Genomic DNA, 25,673 nt, shown 5'->3' on the forward strand with positions numbered 1-25,673 from the left:
CCTATCCGCCCAGTACGAATCGAACAAAAGGCGTGTATCCAGAGCCACATCTCCCGATGCCTTGCACCTATCTCGGGCCCTCCGAATTTCCGCACTAAGGAACGAAGTGGCTGTCTCGGATTGCTTGAGGTGGGGCCATTTTATGTTCGTTAACCTCTGTACGTCTGTGTTCGAACTGACGGGAACCCCGAGACCCCCACTTGTGTGGGGGGCATGGAAGAATGCTACTGACACATCCATAGGAAGATCTAACCATTTCCTTACGACCGACCGTACCAGTCTGTCACACTTTCTCAAAACGCCTATTGCCACACTACCAAGGGTTAGCTTGTGATATAGCTGTGGAATGAGGACAGTTCTGAGGGCGAATAACTTCTGCTGTGGCTTCAGGGGGGACCGCGATATGATATCCAATCTGGGACCAATGTCCTCAGTCGGATTGTAGCGGGCCCTCCCGTCCGCAGTGAACTGGATGCCGAGATACTTCCTCAGAACGCTTCAAGCTTGGACACTTGCGCGAACCTACACAAAAGCTCCGTGATTCGATCACAGTACACTTCTGCTTCTGTTGCGCCTTGACACTAACAGTAAAACACTTATTAGCGTTTAAGGTCAGCCCAACGGACTCCAAAAAGGAGAGTCGTAGTTACTCCCGCCGTTGACCCGCGCTTACTTGAATTTCTTCACTTTGACATTCAGAGCACTGGGCAGAAATCACATTGTGTCAACACCCGCTAGGGCCATCACAATGCTTTGTTTTAATTAGACAGTCGGATTCCCCAAGTCCGTGCCAGTTCTGAATTGATAATTGTTGATTGATAATCGTTATAATTTAAAAGAACTAACTGGTTGCCCAACTAGTATTCTTAAAAATTTTAGCAAGAAAGTTCCACAATTGGCTACGTAACTAAACTATCCGGGGAACAAGAAACTACCATAAATGATAGAAACTCTATTTACCCAGAACGAGCACATAAACCATGTTATTGTTTCCAAATCAAGCCCGACTATCTCAATCTTCAGAGCCAATCCTTATCCCGAAGTTAGGGATCTAATTTGCCGACTTCCCTTAAATACATTATTCTATCGACTAGAGACTCTTCACCTTGGAGACCAGCTGCGGATATTGGTACGGCCTGTTGAGAAGTTTGCGTGTCCCCACCATAAATTTTCAAGGTCCGAGGAGAAAATATCGACACAACAGTATATGTCATGCTCTTCTAGCCCATCTACCATATCTCTCTGCGAAAGACTTCCATGGTAGTACGGCTATAAAACAGAAAAGAAAACTCTTCCGATATCTCTCGACGGCTTCTTTATGGTCGTTCCTGTTGCCAGGATGAGCACGAGGCCCATATTTAATAACAAACGGATACTCAACAGGTTACGGAATTGGAACCGTATTCCCTTTCGTTCAAAATTATTCAAGTTTTTTAATTATGACAAAATTTAAATTTTAGTTACTTTTTTTTAATTGAAAATTTTCGGCTTTCACCTTGAACTTAGGACCGACTAACTCGTGATCAACCACTGTTCACACGAAACCCTTCTCCATTTTAAGGGCTAGTTGCTTCGGCAGGTGAGTTGTTACACACTCCTTAGCGGATTTCGACTTCCATGATCACCGTCCTGCTGTTTTAAGCAACCAACGCCTTTCATGGTTTCTGAATGAGTTGTTAATTTGGGCACCGTAACATTACGTTTGGTTCATCCCACAGCGCCAGTTCTGCTTACCAAAAGTGGCCCACTGGGCACATTATATCATAACCTTAAACTTCATATCAAGAAAGTTAAGGTTCTTACCCATTTAAAGTTTGAGAATAGGTTAAGATCGTTTCGACCCTAAGGCCTCTAATCATTCGCTTTACCAGATAAGATTATTTTATACAACAGTTAAATGCACCAGCTATCCTGAGGGAAACTTCGGAAGGAACCAGCTACTAGATGGTTCGATTGGTCTTTCGCCCCTATACTCAATTCTGACAATCGATTTGCACGTCAGAACTGTTTCGGTCTTCCATCAGGGTTTCCCTGACTTCAACCTGATCAAGTATAGTTCACCATCTTTCGGGTCACAGCATATATGCTCAAGGTACGTTCCAGTTAGAGGCATAAATAATATAAATATTATTATACATAACTATATAGAACGCCCCGGGATTGCGTTAATTAACTATAAATAGTTAAAAACTAATCCCAATAATAGTCAAGTTAATTACGCTATTAGGTTGATATCCCAATAACTTGCACATATGTTAGACTCCTTGGTCCGTGTTTCAAGACGGGTCCCGAAGGTATCCTGAATCTTTCGCATTGTTAATCATACAAGTGCTTATAATAAACATAAAATCATTGATAATCATGCCATTATATAATTCCGAAAAATTAACGCACTGTACTCATATAATCTATCAGCACTTTATCAAATTTTTGAAATTTATTTTATGTTAAAATGCAAGCACTCTAATTTAAATAAACTCTTATCAAAATTGTTTGATAAATTCCATACATGCTAATAGATTACAATGTCCTTATATGGAAAAAATGCACACTATCGTTATAATATTGATTAAATATTACAATTCTAATGATGAATTTTCCATAACGGATATTCAGGTTCATCGGGCTTAACCTCTAAGCAGTTTCACGTACTATTTAACTCTCTATTCAGAGTTCTTTTCAACTTTCCCTCACGGTACTTGTTTACTATCGGTCTCATGGTTATATTTAGTTTTAGATGGAGTTTACCACCCACTTAGTGCCGCACTATCAAGCAACACGACTCTTTGGAAACATCATCTAATAATCATTAACGTTATACGGGCCTGGCACCCTCTATGGGTAAATGGCCTCATTTAAGAAGGACTTAAATCGTTAATTTCTCATACTAGAATATTGACGTTCCATACACTGCATCTCACATTTGCCATATAGACAAAGTGACTTAGTGCTGAACTGATTTCTTTTCGCTCTCCGCTACTAAGAAAATCCTTGTTAGTTTCTTTTCCTCCCTAATTAATATGCTTAAATTCAGGGGGTAGTCCCATATGAGTTGAGGTTGTTTAATTACACTTATAGACAATTCTCTGCCTATTTTGAAATATACTATCTTTTTTTGAAGGTCCATAATATTCACAAAATTATTCTTTATATCATATTCGTTAATAAGAGGCAATTCTAGTTTATAAAATAATATAATTTATGCTAGACATTCCTAAGTATTATTTGAAATGAATAAAGAACATATAATTCTTCAAATTTCTCATGCAACAGAGTTTTAGTATTTTCATTTATTAATTCATATTATGAATATCTTAAGCGAGAACTTTTAGATTCACACTTATATTATCCAATAATATACAATGTGCTTAAAATTCCGAAAAATTTTAAACAACTTATTTAGCATAGTCTTACAACCCTCAACCATATGTAGTCCAAGCAGCACTAAAAATTAATTAAAGTACATAACAGCATGGACTGCGATATGCGTTCAAAATGTCGATGTTCATGTGTCCTGCAGTTCACACGATGACGCACAGTTTGCTGCGTTCTTCATCGACCCATGAGCCGAGTGATCCACCGCTTAGAGTGATACAATTTTTTTTTTATTTCATTACGTCAACAATATTTTTATTGAAAGAAATTAAAAATACACCATTTTACTGGCATATATCAATTCCTTCAATAAAATTTTTTTATACCTAAATAAATGTTGCGAAATGTCTTAGTTTTACATAATCGATAATAATAAGATATATGACAAGTATATTTTAGCTAAATTTATTTATTATGATCAACTGTGGTATGCACATATATCGAAGTTACACTGTAACCAGAGTAACATTAAATACGGAAGCAGCAACTCTCTGTTGCTGACCGAAATACATAAATAGTGCATTGACACTTTAATATAAAGAAAACAACAAATGCCCAGCGCAGTTCAAGTGCACTGCAATATGATGTCACCTGAACTGCAGCCGGCACATTAAAAGCCGCGTCAGCATTAACGCCGGCCACTGACCGTTGTCTGTGCATAACACATGCTCCTCCATATATTACATATATATATATAATTATATATTAAATAATACTTATGTATAATAAGCAGCGCTGCCGCCACTTCTTCAACGAAGCAGCGACTTAGCAGCGTCTCAAATAGTTTACTTAAGTATAAGAACAAATGTAAAGAATTATTCGAAAAATAAACGTCCACTAGAGCGAACCTTCGCTCGTGGTTTGAAGAACACGACCTCACCGCCTTTTACTGAATACATGGCGACCGTGACAAATTTCTGAGTGAGTACAGGGTATGGTCGGAATCAAGAAGCGAAAAACCCGAAGGAGCGGTTTAAAGGAAAGGACTAGAAAAAGAATATCTGAACTCGTTCAAATTTTGTTTAAGTCCAAAAACCCTCCAACGTGGGCACAGGCAAATGTGCTCACCGCTGAGCTTCGGGCGCTCGAAGAATTCCTAAAGACAAAAGCCAACCCTGTACCACAATTGTGCAGAAAAACATCACTAACACTCACCGTCCTTCACCGAAGGATTTACCGAAGCATATTCCAAAATGCCCTGCGGACTGTGAGGGACCTCTGGGAAGCCCGCATTGCCTAGGCACCTGCCTTGGCCATAAGTGAGAAGAAGTGAAAACATCGGTGAACCATCACCGGCAACGCCCTCCCCCGGGCCAAAGAGAAAAGAAGAAAAGAAAGCCTACGCAACCAGCGCCGGCACCGTCAATGTTCCAAGTTGACCATAGTGACCGACAGCGCTACTTAGAGCGCAGAGGCTGGCAGCACACCAAGGTGCAGGACTACAGCAGATTATAGTATAATTAAATTAAATTTAAATTTAAAATTTAAATAACATTTTGTAATGCCCGACGACAATTGAGTCGACCGGCAAGAAGTATGGCCCAATAAAGCCATACGAAATATTAGGCAGGAAAATATTGTAAAAGAAAAAAAAAATTTTTTTATGAGCATTAAAACAAATGCAATAAGTAAATATAGCGAGGAAGAAAATTTCGATTACACAAGTAGAATACACTTAAACACAATGGGTCTAATTGACACAAAGACAGTGGATTCCACTGCAAACGTTATAAATAAAGTAGAGTCAAGTTCGATTGACTTAGCGTTTACAAATATTCTTTGATAATAATCGTTGTAATCTTATCAGCCAATTTGTTTTTCAAATTGTATAAACTACATAATAGATGTCTGAAGAAAAAGTACATGAGCCAGGCAAATGATTTAGATAAAATTTAAAAAAAAGAAAGAAATAACATTGATTACAATCAAAAGAATATTTGTGGAGCATAGAATAAATGAATGATTAATAAATAAAAATGACTAATAAATAAATATAATACAAAAAAAAAACAATATATATATAATGATTTTTGAATAGATTTTAGTGATTCTGACAGTTGAGAGTTGTTAAAAGCATGAGATGGATTGTTATACATCTAAATACTTAATATGGAATGGCAACAAATAAGTGCCACTTTACAGAGTATCAGGATAAAATTTGATAAGTCATATAAATGCTTATCTCAGAATAGAAATATTCTAACCGATACAATTAATAAACATGCTAAGATATTAGTAGAATGCTTTAATGAAGCACGGATACTAATACACAACAACAGGGGAAAATTAAATCAAACTCACTGGTCATTGGTATCTAAGCTATTGATCAAGTTTCGATCAAATTTAGTATCAATACAAAGGAGGTATAGTTTAGATATATCAATACCGACTATATTAAATACCCCTTTGTTTGTTAGAACTAGTGAAGAACTAGAACTAATAGACCAAGACGAGTTTAACCCAGCAGAAGACGATAACTTAGAAAATATCGAACAGGAAATTAAAGAGAAAGATCTGAATGATCTTACAATACCTGCGGTAATTAATTTACCAGAAGTAGCAGAAGAATTCTGGTCAGAATCAGAATCAAATTCAGGAATAGAACAGAAACCAAGAATCATGGCGCAGACAAATATTGAATTCATAAATACTGCATCTAGGCTTATACCGGAGTTCAACGGTAAAGCTGAAAACTTACGTAGTTTTATAGATGCACTAGAAATAGTAAAAGAAATTCAAGGCGCACATGAACTTTTAGCTGTGTCACTAATAAAGACAAAGTTGAAAGGACCAGCAAGAAACTTAATAGGGAACGAAAATACAATAGACCAAATCATCAATCGACTTAAAAATAATGTCAAAGGTGAGTCTATTAACAATCTTTCTGCAAGGTTATTGAATCTTACGCAGAATAACAAAACAGCTAATGTCTATACCCAAGAGGTAGAAAAGCTAGCTAAAGCTCTAGAAGGAGCATATATTGAACAGGAATTCAGCATGGAACAAGCTAGAATGCTTAGTACCAAACATGCGGTGACAGCAATGAAGAAAAATTGCATTCACAACGAAGTAAAAGCGGTTTTGCGTGCTCATACATTTGACAACATGGATGAAGCAATATCTGCTTTCATAGAAACTTCAAATGAAATATCAGAAGAAAAACACTCCATCATGTATTACCAAAATTACGCTCAACGCGGTGGAAACCGTGGTCGAGGTAATTTCAGAGGTCGCAACTACAACAGAGGCGGCCAACGATACTACAACAATGGTGGCAGTAGTAATAATAACTCTAATAACTCTAGAGGTGGCTCAAACAGAGGCAGCTCAAATAGAGGTAATAGAAGACATAATAATAACAATCAAGTACGAGTTACACAAGGTAACTCGGAAAACACTCAAACCCCCTTGAGCAACCAGTCTTAAAAATTTTCAACATAAATCTAAATCTCAGCAGTTTAATAAGAATACAGAATCAGAGAAATAATAAAATCCTAACATTATTAGTAGATACTGGAGCGAATATATCAATTTTAAAAGATAACCATCTAAGCTCAGAAATAAATGTAAATTTAAAGACAAATATATCAGGAATTGGTCAGGGAATTGTACAATCAATAGGATTAGCTACAATAGATCTCCTCTTCGATTATTTCATAATCAGTCACAACTTTCAAATGGTCCAAAACGAATTTCCCGTACCTTGTGACGGCATTCTAGGACTCGATTTTATAAAGAAATTCAATTGCATATTAGATTATCAAAACGATGAACTAATATTAAAACCAAGAACGTTAGATTACCAAATACATGTACCGCTATTACAAAATGATATTGATAATTCAATATTATTACCAGCAAGGTCAGAAGTAATGAGAAAAGTCACACTTCGGACTGATAAAGATACTGTATTAATACCAAACCAGGAAATTCATCCCGGAGTATTAATTGCTAACAGCATCGTGAAAAGTAATAGTGCAATAGTTCGTATTTTAAATACAACAGATCAGAATATAAATATTAAAAACCCAAATATTATATTCGAACCAATAGACGATTACGAAATCAAATCAATAAATGATAATAAAATTAATAGAACAAAAGAAGTTCTAAATAAATTACAATTTCCTGAACATGTTAAAGAAGAACTCACAGAGTTATGTACCAAATATAGTGATATATTTGGTTTAGAAACAGAAGCTATTTCAAGTAATAATTTTTATAAACAAAAATTAAGATTATCAGATAAAACTCCAGTATATATTAAGAATTATAGAAATGCAGAGACAGAAAAACCCGAAATAAACAGACAGGTCGAAAAATTGATAAAAGATGGTATAGTCGAACCATCCATATCAGAATATAACAGCCCACTTCTCTTGGTTCCCAAGAAATCACTCCCAAATTCAAAAGAAAAAAGATGGCGTTTAGTAGTTGATTATCGACAAATTAATAAAAAACTTCTAGCAGACAAATATCCATTGCCAAGAATAGAAGAAATATTAGATCAATTAGGTCGAGCTAAATATTTTTCATGTCTCGATCTCATGTCAGGATTTCACCAAATAGAACTAGAAGATAAATCTAGGAACATAACATCATTTTCTACGAGCACTGGCTCATATCGTTTTACGCGATTACCGTATGGTCTAAAAGTAGCACCAAATTCATTTATGAGAATGATGCAACTTGCTTTTTCTGGCTTAGAACCATCGCAAGCATTCCTCTACATGGATGATTTAGTGGTTATAGGATGTTCAAAACGACATATGTTCAAAAATCTTACAAATATATTTGAACTTTGTAGAAAACACAACCTAAAATTAAATCCGGAGAAATGTTCATTCTTTTACACGAGGTAACATTTCTAGGTCATAAATGTACAGACCATGGCATTCTTCCTGATGAAAAAAAATATGATGTTATTAAAAACTATCCAACTCCAACAGATGCAGATAGTGCACGACGTTTTGTCGCTTTTTGTAATTATTACAGAAGATTCATTAATAATTTCGCGCAATACTCACGTCATTTAACAAAATTGTGCAAGAAAAATGTTCAATTCGAGTGGACTAAAGAATGTGAAGAATCATTTAAATATCTTAAAAGGCATTAATGAAACCAACATTATTGCAATACCCTGATTTCAGCAAAGAATTTTGCATAACCACAGATGCAAGTAAACATGCATGTGGTGCAGTACTATCCCAAGAGTACGACGGTGCGCAACTGCCAATTGCATATGCATCGAGAGCTTTCACACAGGAGAAAGCAACAAATCAACTACAGAACAAGAATTAGCCGCTATACATTGGGCAATAAAACATTTCAGACCATATGTCTACGGAAGACATTTCTTAGTAAAAACAGATCATAGACCGTTAGTATACTTATTTTCAATGAAGAATCCATCTTCAAAGCTGACTAGAATGAGATTAGATTTAGAAGAGTATCAATTTACAGTTGAATACCTCAAGGGGAAGGATAATCACGTTGCGGATGCGTTATCTCGCATAAACGTAGACGAATTAATACAAATGAACAGAAAAATATTGATGGTACAAACGAGATCATCAAAAATACAGGAAAACATCTGCGCAGATGAAAAAATTAAAATGCATGAAAATATATATGAGCCCAATGTCTATGAAGTTGTTAGCAATAACGACGTAAAGAAATTCGTGAAATTCAAAATGAACAATTTTAAATGTATATTTAAAAGAGGAAAACAAATAATTTCACAATTTTCAGTTAAAGATTTATATTCTAATGAAAAATTCGATTTAGGTCAATTTTTCTAAGGCTTATTTCAGAAGCCGGGATACACAAAATCATTAACTTACAGATGTCACCAAGTGAACAAATTTTCGAATCTGTCACTTTAAATGAATTTAAAAATAAGGGCAATAAAGAATTAATAAATATAAAAATAGCGCTATTACAAAAAGTGACACACATAGACAAAAATGACGAAAGTCAAATTAATGCAATCCTGTTAAGATATCATAACGATCCAATAGAAGGAGGCCATACAGGGATTACGCGTACCCTGTCCAAAATAAAGAAATTGTACTATTGGCCCAAAATGGTTCAAACCATTAAAAATTATGTAAAACGTGTGTAGACTGCCAAAAGCGAAAACTACAACACATACAAAAGCCCCTATGATCATAACAAATACCCCAAACACAGCATTTGACACTGTTTTAATTGATACAATTGGACCTTTACCACGAACAGAACATGGTAATGAGTATGCAATAACTATTATATGCGACCTTACAAAATATCTAGTTACAATCCCAGTAGTAGATAAAAGCGCAAAAACAGTAGCCAAAGCGATTTGTGAATCATTTGTACTAAAGTACGGTCCTATGAAGACGTTCATAACAGACATGGGTACTGAGTACAAAAATTCACTTATACAAGACCTGTGCAAATATATGAAAATCAGTAATATAGTTTCAACTGCACATCATCACCAGACTTTAGGAACAGTAGAAAGAAGTCATCGAACATTCAACGAATATATCCGTTCTTACATATCGATCGACAAAGATGATTGGGACATATGGATAAATTATTTCACATATTGTTTCAATACTACTCCATCAACAGTACATGACTACTGTCCATTTGAACTTGTTTATGGTAGACTACCAAGACAATTCATAGAATTTAATAACTTACAAAAATAGATCCAATATATAACATAGACGACTATGCAAAAGAATTTAAGTTTAGATTACAAGTAGCATATAAAAGAGCAAAACTAATAATAGAAAAAGAAAAACAAAAACGAAAATTAGAGTATGACAAAAAAGTAAATGACTTAAAACTAGAAGTAGGAAATCTAGTGTTACTTAAAAATGATACAGGTCATAAATTAGACAATCAATACTTAGGACCTTATAAAGTAATAAAAATAGAAGATAGAAACAATATAGTAGTAGATGTAGGAAAAAAGAAACCACAAACAGTTAATAAGAATAGACTAAAGTTATTCAAAAATTAATACATTTCACAAATCAAAACAAAATGAAATCAATTCATTTACTCTTAATATAAATACTTGATAATAACGTTTATTACTACACAAAAAAAAAATATATATACATACATTAATAATTAATAAATATAATAACTAAACACACTTTACATGATATACACTCCATATTACATACATTAAAAATAACTTCATATTACATATATACGTTATTTTTCAAAAGGAGGGAGATGTGGTATGCACATATATCGAAGTTACACTGTAACCAGAGTAACATTAAATACGGAAGCAGCAACTCTCTGTTGCTGACCGAAATACATAAATAGTGCATTGACACTTTAATATAAAGAAAACAACAAATGCCCAGCGCAGTTCAAGTGCACTGCAATATGATGTCACCTGAACTGCAGCCGGCACATTAAAAGCCGCGTCAGCATTAACGCCGGCCACTGACCGTTGTCTGTGCATAACACATGCTCCTCCATATATTACATATATATATATAATTATATATTAAATAATACTTATGTATAATAAGCAGCGCTGCCGCCACTTCTTCAACGAAGCAGCGACTTAGCAGCGTCTCAAATAGTTTACTTAAGTATAAGAACAAATGTAAAGAATTATTCGAAAAATAAACGTCCACTAGAGCGAACCTTCGCTCGTGGTTTGAAGAACACGACCTCACCGCCTTTTACTGAAAACACAACATATGTAAAGCGTTAACCTGCAAACAGGTACAACATAGTTTTTTTTTAGGTGTTGCGAACCAATGTATGCGCACTGGAATATGCACAATACATTTTGCAACGCATGTATATTATGGTACATATACACGCAGTTTTTTATTTTATCCAAAACACATAAAACACTCTTAATACAGTATATAATAATAATAATACATAACAAACGGTTTTTAGCTAATTTAAATTATTATATGTTGCATAATTGTATCTCATATGATTGAATAAAATATTTATATTTATTAGTTACTTAATTTATTAAATATTGCAATTCCCTAAAAGAGAAAAACAAATTTAATTTATTAACGGTTAGATGCATTAAAACAATAATGATCCTTCCGCAGGTTCACCTACGGAAACCTTGTTACGACTTTTACTTCCTCTAAATAATCAAGTTCGGTCATTTTTTGCGAAACAACCGCAACACACAAGGCGTCACAGTGATCACGTCCGGAGATCTCACTAAATAATTCAATCGGTAGTAGCGACGGGCGGTGTGCACAAAGGGCAGGGACGTAATCAATGCGAGTTAATGACTCACATTTACTGGGAATTCCAAGTATCGGAATTAACCAGACAAATCACTCCACGAACTAAGAACGGCCATGCACCACCACCCATAGATTCGAGAAAGAGCTCAGAGGTTTTGCATTTACGTGTAGACAATATTATATTAGTAAAAACCTCCGTCCACAATAAATAATTTTTATTGTGTCCTTTGAGGATTTTCAATTATTCACAAAATATTAATGCTTTAGCTACGAAAACACCTTTGGAAGAAGACATTTAATTCGTCATATGCTTATATAATAATAGTTATTATATAAACATATAAACGTCGGATGAGACTTTTTGTAATAAAATAATTATTACTTATTATGCAAACTGAAATATATGCATCCAATACATATATATACGTGATGGGCACACACTGCTCACCATGTATAGGTTACAATGGGTACAATGTGCCAAAGTCAATCTGCCCAGCCCACTAGGCGACCTTACAGTCGCAGCGGTCCACCTCCCCCCCAGACACAGAGTATCAGAAAGGCATTTTGATCTGCTGCTGAGCAGTCTGGGTAACAGATTTCTAATTGGGGGCGATTTCAACGCAAAGCACCGATGGTGGGGATGCTGAGTCAGCAACCCTAAAGGAAGCGCACTACTTAGGTGCATCCAGCGCAGGAGCATCGTATGCCACACCACAGGAGAGCCCACCTACTGGCCAACAGATCCGACCAAAATTCCCGACACCCTGGACATGGCCCTCTCCAAAGGATTTGATAGTGCCAAAGTCTCGCTCTTCTAACGCGGACCTTTTCTCCGACCACAGCGCAGTGGAACTGCGGCTGAACCTCCCTGCACTGAGAAAAGCTGCACATCCCAGGATGATTAAGAGGAGCACGAGACTGCAATCCTACAAAGCCTGGCTAACGGAAAATGTCAACCCAGTGCAAGATCTTACCTCCACCGAGCAAGTGGACAACGCCATCAACGAGCTCACGCAACACATGCACAACGCCGCAGCACATGCTTCCCCCAGAACCCCAATCTCTCCCAGACTACCAACGAGGGTCCTACACCTTTGGTCTTCAGAGATCGCCTCGCTAGTAGCTGAGAAGAGACGGTTGCGACGAGTATGGTTCCTATCCAGAAATCCTAGAGATAAAAGGGTATTTAACAGAGCCGCAAAGCAGCTTAAGGATAAGCTCCTAAAGCTCAGGCAGAGCTCGTTTGAGGAGTTCCTGGCCAATGTTGAGCCTGGAGACCCACAGCACAACCTTTGGCAGGTCACTCGTCACATAAAACGACCTACTAAGAGAGTTGCTCCAGTCCAGCGTGCTAGTGGCGCCTGGTGCCGCACAGAGCAAGAAAGAGCTGAAGCTTTTGTGGAGCACCTCAGCGAAGCCTTCAAGCCGATAATAAGATGCACCGACCTGGATATCTCAGCTACGCAACGTGCCCTACAACTATTAGATGAAAACACCAACAATTACCAAGAAGAGCTAGCTATGGTCTCGGTGGATGAGGTCAAACTTGAGATCGAGGGACTCAAGACGAATAAATCGCCGGGCGCTGATGGCATTGAAGCACTGGCTGTTAAGCTTCTTGCCCCTCCCTGCCTACAACTCCTCGCTAACATATACAGCAGGTGCTTTCAGCTAGGACATTTTCCAACCATCTGGAAACGAGCAGAGGTAATTCTTATACCTAAACCTGGCAAACCTGAAGCCAATCTTGGCTCTTATCGTCCGATAAGTTTGCTGTCGATACTCTCCAAAATACTCGAAAGAGTATTTTTGCGCAGAGTATTGCCAGTGCTGGAAGAAGCTGGGTTGATTCCGGATCACCAGTTTGGCTTCAGGCGTTCTCACTCCACCCCGGAACAATGCCACCGTTTAGTCAGAGTGATACTGGACACATTCGAGGAGAAGAACTACTGCTGCGCCGTAATGCTTGACGTGAAGCAAGCTTTCGACAGAGTCTGGCACCCAGGGCTACTGCTTAAGCTTAAGAGAAACCTGCCTCAACCCCATTACGCATTTCTGCAATCTTACCTCGACAACAGAAGCTTTTATGTCAGATGCGGAGATGCGCGATCTACCACAAAAGGTATCGAAGCCGGTGTACCACAAGGCAGCGTCCTAAGCCCTCTATTGTACACGTTGTACACAGCGGACATGCCTACATTTTTCAACGAGAACCTATTGGTTGCCACATACGCCGATGACACAGCCTTCCTTGCCACAGCACGAACCCCACAGGATGCGTCGGAAATTATACAAAATCAGCTAAACATCATCGAGCCCTGGCTAAGGAGGTGGAACATCTCGGTAAACCCTGAAAAGTCCACGCAAACCACATTTGCACTCCGCAACGGCAATTGCCCGCCTGTCAGTCTTAATGGGGATAATATTCCCGAAAATCCCACGCCCAAATACCTGGGCATGACGCTCGACAGGCGGTTAACATGGCGCACACACATCCTAAGGAAGAGAAAGCAGGCTGAAGAGAGGCTGAAGCAATTCCAATGGCTCATTGGAAGACGCTCGAAGATTAAAAGCAAACTTAAACTGCTCGTCTACAAAACCATCATTAAGCCAATCTGGACTTATGGCATCCAGCTGTGGGGCACTGCCTGTAAATCAAACTGCAGGAACATCCAAAGGCTGCAGAACAAGAATCTAAGAATGGTCTCGAACGCTCATCCTTACCATGACAACAGCACCATCCACGAGGTACTCAGGGTTCCCTGAGTAAAAGATGAAATTCGAAAAGTGAGCACAAATTACATCAACAGGCTCCATAACCACCCAAACACATTGGCCATCAACATCTTGGACAACAGCCAAACCGTCAGAAGACTTAAAAGAAAACACCCCCTCGACCTGCCCATGGAGGATGATGATTAGCCCTCCAGAACCCTACCAACCATCTCTTGTGAGAATTTAATCGACAAGGCTGCCTCAAAAAATTTAATTATTGTCCGTACAGACAGATTTTAAATAAATAATTATTGACGAAAAAAAAAAAAATGTATAGGTTTTGTGACACGTTTTCTACAATGCTTTTATTTTATTTAGTATTGCCATCCAACGTATCTTTTTGTTGCACTAATTTAATAATACAACAGTAAAACTTCATTATTTTTAACTTTTTTAATCATATTGCCTTCTATATGATTATTTTCATATATTATTTATATATGACTTATGCCGGCAAGACTCACTCCATATACATAGTCATATATATTTCACTTGTGAAATTTTTCTCATATGACATGCCTGCCCGACCTCACCACCCCTATAGAGGTTTTGTGACACGTTTTCTGCAATGCTTTTATTTTATTTAGAATTACCATCTAACGTATCTTTTTGTTGCACTAATTTAATAATACAACAGTAAAACTTCATTATTTTTAACTTTTTTAATCATATTGCCTTCTATATGATTATTTTCATATATTATTTATATATGACATGCCGGCAAGACTCACTCCATATACATAGTCATATATATTTCACTTGTGAAATTTTTCTCATATGACATGCCTGCCCGACCTCACCACCCCTATATAGGTTTTGTGACACGTTTTCTACAACCAGCTCATTTTACTAAGGTCTACCATCTAATGTATCTTTATGTTGCACTAATTTAATAATACAACAGTAAAACTTCATTATTTTTAACTTTTTTAATCATATTGCCTTCTATATGATTATTTATATATGACATGCCGGCAAGACTCACTCCATATACATAGTCATATATATTTCACTTGTGAAATTTTTCTCATATGACATACCTGCCCGACCTCACCACCCCTATATAGGTTTTGTGACACGTTTTCTACAATGCTTTTATTTTATTTAGTATTACCATATAACGAATCTTTTTGTTGCACTAATTTAATAATACAACATTAAAACCTCATTATTTTTAACTTTTTTAATCATATTACCTTCTATATGATTATTTTCATATATTATTTATATATGACATGCCGGCAAGACTCACTCCATATACATAGTCATATATATTTCACTTGTGAAATTTTTCTCATATGACATGCCTGCTCGACCTCACCACCCCTATATAGGTTTTGTGACACGTTTTCTACAACCAGCTCATTTTACTAAGGTCCACCACCTAATGTATTTTTATGTGGCACTAATTTAATAATACAACAGCAAAACTTCATTATATTATCATCAATAATTTGTATTAAATACAAGTACAATCGTAAATTGTTTAACATTTTTTAAAATTTTTGTCAAAGTTGAAATCATATGTCAGTTCAATAAAAAATTCACCAAGTCCAAAAAAATGTTTTCTCAAGTTTAACTCGAATTCTTATCTTAGTATATTAATAAACTGTATTAAATGCTATTTAAAAGTTTTTCATTCAATTTTCACATGTTGAAATTTTTGCCAATGTTGAACTCATATCTCGGTAGAACCTCATATCATATGGCTGCAGTTCAATAAAAATTCACCAAGTCCAAAAAATTTTTCTCAAGTTAAATTCAAAATCTTATCTCATTATATTAATAAACAGTATAAAATGCTATTTAAAAAGTTTTTCATTCAATTTTCATATGTTGAAATTTTTTGTCAACGTTGAACTCATATCTCGGTAGAACCTCATATAATATGGCTGCAGTTCAATAAAAAATTCACCAAGTCCAAAAAAATTTTTTCTCAAGTTAAATTCAAAATCTTATCTCATTATATTAATAAACTGTATAACATGCTATTTAAAAGCTTTTCATTCAATTTTCACATGTTGAAATTTGTTGTCAATGTTGAACTCATATCTCGGTAGAACCTCATATCATATGGCTGCAGTTCAATAAAAAATTCACCAAGTCAAAAAAAAAAATTGTTCTCAAGTTAAATTCAAAATCTTATCTCATTATATTAATAAACTGTATAAAATGCTATTTGAAAAGTTTTTTCTTCAATTTTCATATGTTGAAATTTTTTGTCAATGTTGAACTTATATCTCGGTAGAACCTCATATCATTTGGCTGCAGTTCAATAAAAAATTCACCAAGTCCAAAAAAAATTTTTCTCAAGTTAAATTCAAAATCTTATCTCATTATATTAATAAACTGTATAACATGCTATTTAAAAAGTTTTTCATTCAATTTTCACATGTTGAAATTTTTTGTCAATGTTGAACTTATATCTCGGTAGAACCTCATATCATTTGGCTGCAGTTCAATAAAAAATTCACCAAGTCCAAAAAAAAATTTTTCTCAAGTTAAATTCAAAATCTTATCTCATTATATTAATAAACTGTATAACATGCTATTTAAAAGTTTTTCATTCAATTTTCACATGTTGAAATTTTTTGTCAAAATTGAACTTATAAGTTTTTCATGTCTTAATTTGCGCCACCAATATGATGGCGTTCTTTTGCTACCAAACATATTAAATGCATACTTAAAATACGCAAGTATTCTGTACACATAGATACATATATATCATGTATATTTTTAATTTTCGCCACTAATATGATGCCGTCCTTTTGCTACCAAATAAATATGTATACCTAACACATACTAAATAAATGCATATTTAAAATATGCAAGTATTTTGTACACATAGATATACTATGCATATTCTTAATTTTCGCCACTAATATGATGGCGTCCTTTTGCTACCAAATAAATATATATTACCAACGCATAATAAATAAATGCATATTTAAAATATGCAAGTATTTTGTACACATAGATATAATATGCATATTTTTAATTTTCGCCACTAATATGATGGCGTCCTTTTGGCTACCAAATAAATATATATAATTAACGCATACTAAATAAATGCATATTTAAAATATGCAAGTATTTTGTACACATAGATATACTATGCATATTCTTAATTTTCGCAACTAATATGATGGCGTCCTTTTGCTACCAAATAAATATATATTACCAACGCATAATAAATAAATGCATATTTTAAATACGCAAGTATTTTGTAAACAAATTTTCGCCACTAAAAATCGACAAGGCTGCCTCAAAAAATTTAATTATTGTCCGTACAGACAGATTTTAAATAAATAATTATTGACGAAAAAAAAAAAAAAAAAATGTATAGGTTTTGTGACACGTTTTCTGCAATGCTTTTATTTTATTTAGTATTGCCATCCAACGTATCTTTTTGTTGCACTAATTTAATAATACAACAGTAAAACTTCATTATTTTTAACTTTTTTAATCATATTGATTATTTTCATATATTATTTATATATGACTTATGCCGGCAAGACTCACTCCATATACATAGTCATATATATTTCACTTGTGAAATTTTTCTCATATGACATGCCTGCCCGACCTCACCACCCCTATAGAGGTTTTGTGACACGTTTTCTGCAATGCTTTTATTTTATTTAGAATTACCATCTAACGTATCTTTTTGTTGCACTAATTTAATAATACAACAGTAAAACTTCATTATTTTTAACTTTTTTAATCATATTGCCTTCTATATGATTATTTTCATATATTATTTATATATGACTTATGCCGGCAAGACTCACTCTATATACATAGTCATATATATTTTTCACTTGTGAAATTTTTCTCATATGACATGCCTGCCCGACCTCACCACCCCTATAGAGGTTTTGTGACACGTTTTCTGCAATACTTTTATTTTATTTAGAATTACCATCTAACGTATCTTTTTGTTGCACTAATTTAATAATACAACAGTAAAACTTCATTATTTTTAACTTTTTTAATCATATTGCCTTCTATATGATTATTTATATATGACATGCCGGCAAGACTCACTCCATATACATAGTCATATATATTTCACTTGTGAAATTTTTCTCATATGACATGCCTGCCCGACCTCACCACCCCTATATAGGTTTTGTGACACGTTTTCTACAACCAGCTCATTTTACTAAGGTCTACCTCTAATATATCTTTATGTTGCACTAATTTAATAATACAACAGCAAAACTTCATTATTTTTAACTTGTATAATCATATTGCCTTCTATATGATTATATTCATATGTTATTTATATATGACTTATGCCGGCAAGACTCACTCCATATACATAGTCATATATATTTCACTTGTGAAATTTTTCTCATATGACATGCCTGCCCGACCTCACCACCCCTATAGAGGTTTTGTGACACGTTTTCTGCAATATTTTTATATTATTTAGTATTACCATCTAACGTATCTTTTTGTTGCACTAATTTAATAATACAACAGTAAAACTTCATTATTTTTAACTTTTTTAATCATATTGCCTTCTATATGATTATTTTCATATATTATTTATATATGACATGCCGGCAAGACTCACTCCATATACATAGTCATATATATTTCACTTGTGAAATTTTTCTCATATGACATGCCTGCCCGACCTCACCACCCCTATATAGGTTTTGTGACACGTTTTCTACAACCAGCTCATTTTACTAAGGTCTACCATCTAATGTATCTTTATGTTGCACTAATTTAATAATACAACAGTAAAACTTCATTATTTTTAACTTTTTAATCATATTGCCTTCTATATGATTATTTTCATATATTATTTATAAATGACATGCCGGCAATACTCACTCCATATACATAGTCATATATATTTCACTTGTGAAATTTTTCTCATATGACATGCCTGCCCGACCTCACCACCCTATATAGGTTTTGTGACACGTTTTCTACAACCAGCTCATTTTACTAAGGTCCACCATCTAATGTATCTTTATGTTGCACTAATTTAATAATACAACAGTAAAACTTCATTATTTTTAACTTTTTAATCATATTGCCTTCTATATGATTATTTATATATGACATGCCGGCAAGACTCACTCCATATACATAGTCATATATATTTCACTTGTGAAATTTTTCTCATATGACATGCCTGCCCGACCTCACCACCCCTATATAGGTTTTGTGACACGTTTTCTACAATGCTTTTATTTTATTTAGTATTACCATATAACGAATCTTTTGTTGCACTAATTTAATAATACAACATTAAAACTTCATTATTTTTAACTTTTTAATCATATTGCCTTCTATATGATTATTTTCATATATTATTTATATATGACATGCCGGCAAGACTCACTCCATATACATAGTCATATATATTTCACTTGTGAAATTTTTCTCATATGACATGCCTGCTCGACCTCACCACCCCTATATAGGTTTTGTGACACGTTTTCTACAACCAGCTCATTTTACTAAGGTCCACCACCTAATGTATTTTTATGTGGCACTAATTTAATAATACAACAGCAAAACTTCATTATATTATCATCAATAATTTGTATTAAATACAAGTACAATCGTAAATTGTTTAACATTGTTTAAAATTTTTGTCAAAGTTGAAATCATATGTCAGTTCAATAAAAAATTCACCAAGTCCAAAAAAATGTTTTCTCAAGTTTAACTCGAATTCTTATCTTAGTATATTAATAAACTGTATTAAATGCTATTTAAAAAGTTTTTCATTCAATTTTCACATGTTGAAATTTTTTGTCAATGTTGAACTCATATCTCGGTAGAACCTCATATCATATGGCTGCAGTTCAATAAAAAATTCACCAAGTCCAAAAAAATTTTTTCTCAAGTTAAATTCAAAATCTTATCTCATTATATTAATAGTAGTTGAATTAACCCGTTTCTATACATAGCACATTTCTATACAAGGAAGTACATGTCATTAATGTCAATTTAGGGGGTAATAAAGATGCAATTTAATTAGGGTAACCTATTGAAAATGTCAAGTGTGAGGTAATAAAGATGCAATTTAATTAGGGTTAGCTGTGGAAATGACAAGTGTGGGGTAATAAAGATGCAATTTAATTAGGGTTAGCTGTGGAAATGACAAGTGTGGGATTTGTGTGACGAATCGTACGCGAGCCGAGACGGGGCGATGAAAGGATCGGGATCGGGGTCGGGGGCGTTTCGTCAGACAAATCCTTCGGAGTCGGGGTCGGGGTCGAGATCGCTTGTCCCGAGACGCCCTCGGGGTCGGAGTCGAGATCGCTTGTCCCGACACGCCCTCGAGGTCGGGGTCGCAATCGGTCTCGCACTCGGGGTCGCAAACGAAAACGATTCGTAGATCGAGGACGAAAACGTGCAACGAACATGTGCTACGATACGCTCTCGAGGTCGAGACGAGACGGTGAGGGATCGTGGTCGGTGTCGCAATCGAAAACGATTCGTAGATCGAGGGCGAAAACGTATGACGAACACGTGCTACGACACGCTCTCGAGATCGAGACGAGACGGTGAGGATCGCGGTCGGGGTCGCAATCGAAAACGATTCGTAGTTCGAGGACGAAAACGTACAACGAACACGTGCTACGATACGCTCTCGAGGTCGTGTGTCCCGAGACGAGACGGTGAGGGGGTCGGGGTCGCACTCGAAAACGATTTGTAGATCGAAGACGCCTTGCACGCTAGCTAGCATCGCTAGCTGTAAAACGATCGTAGGCGCCACGCTATCTATAAAACGAACGAAGGTGTGGCGCCCACTTGTCTCGTCATTTCGAATGTATTCGAAATCGGAGTGGAGGAAGGACGATGTGATGAACGTTAAAAAGGATGGGAACGTGATGTAATTCAGACGAGAGTACAACACCATTTCCAAGACACTTGAACATAAATTAGAAAATCTAAAAGAAAAGCCGAATATTATAAGCAAGATGCAATGAGGGTACCACACCATGAACACCCATAGATATTCGTCCACTATTCAATTTTCCTCGGTTTTCATCCAAAAACCTAAAATCCTTAAAATCACTTCTAGTTTGTGACTCGAAGATACACATCGGCTCCGCGATTCTCCAAAGTTATCAATATTTAAAAATTGTTAAGTGAATAATTGTGTAGTGAAAAATTGTTTAAACATTCAGTATTAACAATAAAACCCTCGTCGAAAACAAAATATAATTGTGCAGTGAAAATTGTTAATAACTTTCAAAATCAAGTTTGTTTAAACAAATTGTAAAATTCGAATATTATTATTAAACAACATTGTAAAAATCAATTTTACAATACACAATCAAATAGTTTAAAAACAATACTTCAAATAAAATAAACATTATTTCATTCAACCATCAAATAAAAAAGAAACAAACAAAAAACATCAACATGAATCCCGAGAATATCAACAACTTCAACAACTTCAACTACACCACCAACACCATCAATGGGGAGTATTGCTATTCCTGCCAGCATTACCTACCTGCAGGTATGCAATGGCATTTCCACGCTCGCACCGATATACATAAATACAACTCCATCCGTCCGGTGGACGGAAGAATCAACATGAATCCCGAGAATATCAACAACTTCAACTACACCACCAACACCATCAATGGGGAGTATTGCTATTCCTGCCAGCATTACCTACCTGCAGGTATGCAATGGCATTTCCACGCTCGCACTGATATACATAAATACAACTCTATCCGTCCGGTGGACGGAAGAATCAAGCAGATTGTGAACGGGTACAAGGGACGTATTCTCCAATACATGTTTGAGAATGAGGGAGCGGATGTAAGGATGCCTATGGAATTCCTAAATGAGGCTGGATTAGCACTGATCCCACACTTGGAATGCGTGATGACTACCCACCTATCATCTAAATGCAATTTTGAGTTGTTTGCTGAGTACATGCTAATAAAAGAGTATGATATTCAACAAGAAATAAAATCGTTCCAGAGCACAATGTCTCAGGTTACGACTGGATCTGACTTCACCCGCTTCTTTGAATCGCATAAAAATGTGATAGACGCAAAAATGAGTGAGTTTCAGGAAAAGGATAGTGGATGGACCTTGACACGAATTATTAGGCTGGAGCTTAATGTTTATAAATGTGATCCGACAAAAGGATCTAATCATTTTGAGCTTCCGCTTAAATTAAAAAATAGAAAGGCAGTTGTTAATGTACATAACAAAGATGCCTTCTGTTTTAAGTGGGCAATTATATCAGCTCTCAAACCAATAAGTAGATCATACCATTGTAATAGTTATGGTGTTGAGATTACGTCCCCAATAATTGAGGTGAATAACATAAAGATTGACTTCAATGGATTATCATTCCCGATGGAAATTCGAAAAATAAAAGAGTTCACTAAACGAAACCCTCACATAAGTTTAAATGTGTTCGGGTATGATGAGGAATCTGATAAAATAATTGGACCACTTTACTGCGATGGAGTGGAAATGAGAATCCACATTAATTTATTATTCGTCGACGGACCAACGGCGGGTATTCATGGACACTATGTATGGATTAAAAATATTTCATCGTAAGTACATTCATTAAATTTGAAAATATCACAATCACCTTACAATTTCAATTTTCATTCACAGTCTACTTGCCAAACAACTGGGTAAACATCGTGTTAAGCGTTGGTTCTGTAATCAATGCTTACAATACTCAACGAGTGAGGAGAGGGCGGCTCAACATACATTGAGATGTAGTCGGGTGGTTACCGAGGACCAAGGAAGGATCAGAAGATTAGCTTTAAAAACCATCATCGTCAGTTGGAGGTTCCGTTCGTCGTGTATGCAGACTTTGAATGTATATTGGAACCAGTATCATTAGATGTAAGTGTAAACACGAAAATTATTAATAAGCATGTGCCAGTAGCATTTGCATACTACATAAAGTGTGCATTTGACTCTGGCTTAGATAAGTTTGTTTCGAAGACAGGAGGTGATGTCGCTCGCACTTTCATTAAAAATTTAACGTCAGATTTGTCCGATTTGTATGAGAACCACATGAAAATAGTGGTTCCAATGCACATGACTCATAATGAGTTAGATAATTTTAGGAAAGCGACCATTTGCCACATATGTAAGGGTATTTTAAATAATGATAGAGTGAAAGATCATTGTCATTTTACAGGTAGATATAGAGGTGCAGCCCATAATTCCTGTAATCTTAATTACAAGACGGGTGATTTTATCCCCGTATTCTTTCACAATTTCTCCAAATACGATTCTCATTTGTTTGTTAAAGAACTTGGAGAAATTGAGGGGGAAATAAAAGTTATCCCTTTGAATAAGGAATTGTATATTTCAATTTCTAAATATCTCCCTCTAAGGAAAAATACGTTAGAAATCAGGTTTTTGGATACTATCAGATTCATGCCCTCTAGTCTAGACACACTCGCGGGGAATTTGAGTGAGGAGAATTTCAATGTGCTGAAATCACAGTACAAAAACAAGTCCGATTTTGAACTACTTCGCAGGAAAGGAGTTTTCCCATATGAATATTTAGATTCTGTTGAAAAACTAGATGAAACTTCTCTCCCACCGAGATCCAAGTTCTATAGTAATTTAACAGAGTCAGAATGTTCAGAAGAGGATTACGCTCATGCCATCCAAGTATGGCATCATTTTAATTGTCGTTCATTGAAGGAATACTTAGAATTGTATTTGAAAACTGATGTTTTATTGTTAACAGACGTTTTCCAAAATTTTAGGGCAATTTGTTCTTCAATTTACAATCTTGACCCAGCCCATTATTACACTACACCAGGATTGTCGTGGGATGCTATGTTAAAAACCACAGAGATTGAACTCGAGTTACTCACTGATATTGATATGATTACATATTTTAAGAGTGGAATTCGGGGTGGGTTGGTGCAATGTAGTCATAGACATACAAAAGCAAACCACAAATACTTAAAAAATTTTGATCCTACTAAAGAATCAGAATTTTTAATGTATGTGGATGCAAACAATTTGTATGGATGGGCTATGTCTGAACCACTACCTTACGGTGAGTTCAAATGGTTAGACATGAATCAGATTAAGAGTTTTAATCTAGAAAATATTCATGAAAATAGTGAGTATGGATATATTCTAGAGGTTGATCTAGATTACCCTTACTCACTTCATGATGAACATAATGATCTACCATTCTGTCCGGATAACAAGCTACCATCAAGCAGTTGTAAAACGCCCAAGTTAATAGCCGATCTCGCTGAAAAGAAGAATTATATCATATACTATAAGACTTTAAAACAGTGTATGAGACATGGCTTGGAATTAAAAAAAATTCACTCCATCCTTCAATTTAGGCAGAAAGCCTGGCTCAAGAAATATATTGATATAAACACTGAGCATAGGACCAGAGCCAAAAATAATTTTGAAAAAGATTTTTTTAAATTATTGAACAATGCTGTTTATGGAAAAACCATGGAAAACAGTGAAAAAAGGGTGGATGTACGAATAATAACGGAGTGGGACTATCCAGTTGAAAATAGGAAGTTAGGACGACCCAAATTATGTGCCAGGGATTTAATATCAAAATCTAATTTTCATAGTGCATCAAGGTTCAGTGAAAGTATGTATGCTATTCAAATGAAGAGGTTACACAACATTTGTGATAAACCAATTTATTTAGGATTTGTAGTGTTGGAGATGTCAAAATACAAAATGTATGACTTCCATTATGACTATATGAAACCTAAGTTTGGGAAAGCACTCAAATTAAATTATATGGATACGGATTCATTTATTTATAGCATAAAAACAAATGATTTTTATGCAGATATTCGGGATGATGTGGAGTTAAAGTTTGACACGTCCGAATATCCAGATGAATTGGCCGAGTTGTATAAGTTTAAGAAATGTAATAAGAAACGATTAGGTTTCTTTAAGGATGAGTTGCATGGTAAACCAATGACTGAGTTTGTTGGTTTACGCTCAAAAATACTTTGTATACAGGAAAGCAAGAACGTTCTAGTATGCAGTTGTTTAGGTCTAGAGGGCATGAAATCACTACAATCGAAGTAACAAAAACTACATTAGATAGTCAGGATGATAAACGAATAATAGAAGAAGATAAGATTTCAACTATAGCAAGAGCACATTATTTAGTAATACCCTTTGAAATTGAGAGTTCCATATCAATTTTAGAAGCGGAGTCAAGAGTTTGGCGCAGCCAAATGTTTACACTACAGAACTCACACAGTAACCAAACTAGTGTGAACAAAATAAATAATCTTAAAAGAA

The 25,673-nt window shown here is 35.4% G+C and overlaps 1 non-coding gene across 1 annotated transcript; it reads right to left on the reverse strand.

The window, feature by feature from the left end:
• Positions 1–3,413: 3,413 nt before the first annotated feature.
• LOC133849668 (5.8S ribosomal RNA) lies at positions 3,414–3,591 on the reverse strand. Its single transcript, XR_009895418.1, has one exon. It is a non-coding gene; the product is annotated as a 5.8S ribosomal RNA (ribosomal RNA).
• Positions 3,592–25,673: the final 22,082 nt, after the last annotated feature.

This window comes from Drosophila sulfurigaster, unplaced genomic scaffold, assembly GCF_023558435.1.
Source record: "Drosophila sulfurigaster albostrigata strain 15112-1811.04 unplaced genomic scaffold, ASM2355843v2 contig_104_pilon, whole genome shotgun sequence".
NCBI lineage: Eukaryota > Metazoa > Arthropoda > Insecta > Diptera > Drosophilidae > Drosophila > Drosophila sulfurigaster.